Genomic DNA, 2,985 nt, shown 5'->3' on the forward strand with positions numbered 1-2,985 from the left:
GCTCACTGTAAATAAACCCTAAAGCAGAGAGCCTTCTGTAAATAAACCTTAGAATACAGCCTTTCTATGTAAACCTTAAATCACAGAGCTCTTTGTAAATAACCCGAAAACACAGGCCTCAATGGAAATAAACTCGAAAACAGAGACCCCCCCCCACCCCGCCAGTGTCGAAGCACTGCAACACAGAGCCCCCGGTAAATAAGCCATAAAGCACAGATCTACCCTGTAAATTAAGTTCAAAACATACAGGACAGTGTAAAACACAGAGCCCCCTACAATTGTACACTCAAATGCTCAGACCACTTTAAAATGAACTCGAACACACATCCCCCAGGAAGTAGACAGGAAAAGACAGGGCTGAATAAAGCCGAAAACACAGCGCACCTCTTCATGCACCCGAATACTGAGCCGACCTGTAAACTATCTGTAAGACAGGGCCCTTCACAAATAAACCCTAAAAGACAGAGCTCGCGATAAATAAAGAGCGCCCTGTAAATAAACTCTAAAACACTGAGTAAAAACCCAAAGAACTGCGGATGTTGCAAATCAGAAAACAAATACAAAGTTGCTGCAAAAGCTCAGCAGGTCGGGCAGCATTTGTCAGCGGAAAAACAGAGCGAACCGGTTCCGGTTCGGTGACCCTTCCACAGAACCTCCCTCAGTTCTGCTGGGCTTTTCCAGAAACTTTGTTTTTGTTCCTGATTTGCAGCATCCGCAGTTATTTCAGTTTTCAATTCACCAGGCAGTCAGTAACATCAAATGGTTGTGTATCACATATTTACCAGTCAGACTCAAACACGCCGTACTCGTTCGCTCACGTGGTCTGAGAGAACAAGGTGTCGAGCCGGATGAACACAGCAGGCCAAGCAGCAGGAAAGCTGACGGTTCGGGCCTAGACCCTTCTTCAGAAAAGTGGTCACTTGTTAATCTTGTAATCTTTGCCCCTGAATATCCTGTGGTCTGCCCTGTTTACTCACATCGGTTAGCACTCAACAAGGCTTCCGGAGGCTGGCTGGTGTGTCTTTAGTGATACAGGGCCAATCGCCTTCAAATATCCTTTTGTGTGGTTTTTGTGTGACATTATATCATAAGCCTCTTTACTGTTGCACGAAAGGTCCTCTTGACCGAAGCACCCACAGCGCTCCATGTGACCACTATCGCGCTCTCATTCATTCATAACTTTACTGACCACTCACTAGGGTCCTCTGTTTACTGTTACGCATTTCATTCATTCATTCATAAAATTGCAATCTTGCCATACTTTTCACTAATAAAGGGAGACTATAAATTAAAATGTTCCTTCCACGCATTACTGCCTTTTCACAGTTTGAACTCGTGTTGCTGACAGTGTCCAAACCTGTGTCTACATCAGAGTCAATCCCTGACTATGTGTTAATTTTCTAATCTATTCAGAACAATATCTTCCCATCCATCGTGTCACCCGAAACTATGAATAATTATAATATTAATCAGCCCTCAACAAACGTCTCCCAGGACTTGAATAGCTGGCGGGACATCAAACAAGTTTCTGCTTTACCACGTCTCTGTTAGATACATATTGACTAGGGCCCGCGATCACTTTCAGAAAGTTCCTACTCTCTCTCAAAACAGCTCTTCCGTGAAATTGAGCGAGAAGAATGAGAAGGTCGGCAATAGTGAAATCTCAAGTCCCGGCCGCGGTAATCAGGCCACTGACCTTTCTGCTGTCATCAACTGATTGTCAGCCCAATCACATCACATCGGGTTGATAATCTTTCTGGTGTCGTCTAATTTTTAAAAAATAAAAAGGATCCACACCAGTCATTGCCCTATTTCAAATACCTCAGTCCTGTCCCTGTAATAGCCCTCAATCCTGACCCGATTGGCCGTCAGACAACACTGCACGTCTACGGTACTGACCCTCTGACGATGAGGTACTCTCACAATGAGATGTTATTGCATAACGTCCCATTGATTTCGATACTTCTACAAATTAAAGTCTTTCATCTGCCTACGCACAGGGATGCAGGCACTGCCCTGAAGCTTCCTGCCCAGCAAGGAATTCAGTGTAAAACTTTTGTAACTCTTTGTCTTCCCACACATCGGTATGCAGACACTGTCTTAAGCTTCCTGACTGAATACAATTAGAATTAAACTGTGTCAAATAGGGTTCGGTGGGGAACATTTGTAAAGGTGTGAAACTTCTAAAGCATGCAATTTCTGTCGCTGACAAAGGGGCCAGGGCACTGAATTCGTGATTTCAAGTTGCCAGTGTGTCTGGCTGGCAAGAACAATCTGTCCGGATAACTACTTGAAATCGCCTCATGCCATCAGCAGCCACTTCAAGAGCAATCGATACTATATCCTGTGAAAATGGGAACTGCAGATGCTGGAGAATCCAAGATAATAAAATGCGAGGCTGGACGAACACAGCAAGTCCAGCAGCATCCTGAGATGTGCTGTGTTCATCCAGCCTCACGTTTTATTATCTTCGGGACTATATCCTGGTCTTTTATGTTCTTGATATAATAATTGTTTGGTATCCTGTCTTTGTCTGTTGTAGTAATTGTTTTATGTATCATGTCATTGTAAAATGTGTAATTATTTTATGTATCATGTATTTTGTAAAGTATGAAGAGCGGGGACTGTCCGCTGCTCGGGGAGAATTACCTGCGAGACTCTGCGCTCTGTGCCGGGTTAAGTACTGTGATTCTCCACAGCTTGTACTTGCTTGGTAATAAAAGGATTCGTGTTTTTCTAAACAGGTCAGTGTCTTGTTATTGCAACAAATCCGTGAGGGTCTCCGAAAACGAACATGACAACAGTACTGATTCTCTGACAGTGAGGTCCTCCATCAGTACTGACCCTCTGACAATGAAGTGCTCCCTCAGTACTGACCCTCTGACAGTGAGGTTCTCCCTCAGTACTGACCCTCTGACAGTGAGGTTCTCCCTCAGTAGTGACCCTCTGACAGTGAGGTACTCCCTCAGTACTGATTCTCTGACA

General features: G+C 44.3%; 1 long non-coding RNA gene across 2 annotated transcripts in view; it reads right to left on the minus strand.

Annotated features, from left to right (window-relative positions):
• Positions 1 to 1,146, minus strand: part of LOC132207931 (uncharacterized) — a 161,328-nt gene extending 160,182 nt beyond the window's left edge. For both annotated transcript variants that reach the window (XR_009444019.1, XR_009444020.1), the window contains exon 1: positions 783 to 1,146. This is a non-coding gene — a long non-coding RNA (uncharacterized LOC132207931). The remainder of the gene's footprint in view (positions 1 to 782) is intronic.
• Between the last annotated feature and the right edge of the window lie 1,839 nt (positions 1,147 to 2,985).

Source organism: Stegostoma tigrinum, unplaced genomic scaffold, assembly GCF_030684315.1.
Source record: "Stegostoma tigrinum isolate sSteTig4 unplaced genomic scaffold, sSteTig4.hap1 scaffold_213, whole genome shotgun sequence".
Classification (NCBI taxonomy): domain Eukaryota; kingdom Metazoa; phylum Chordata; class Chondrichthyes; order Orectolobiformes; family Stegostomatidae; genus Stegostoma; species Stegostoma tigrinum.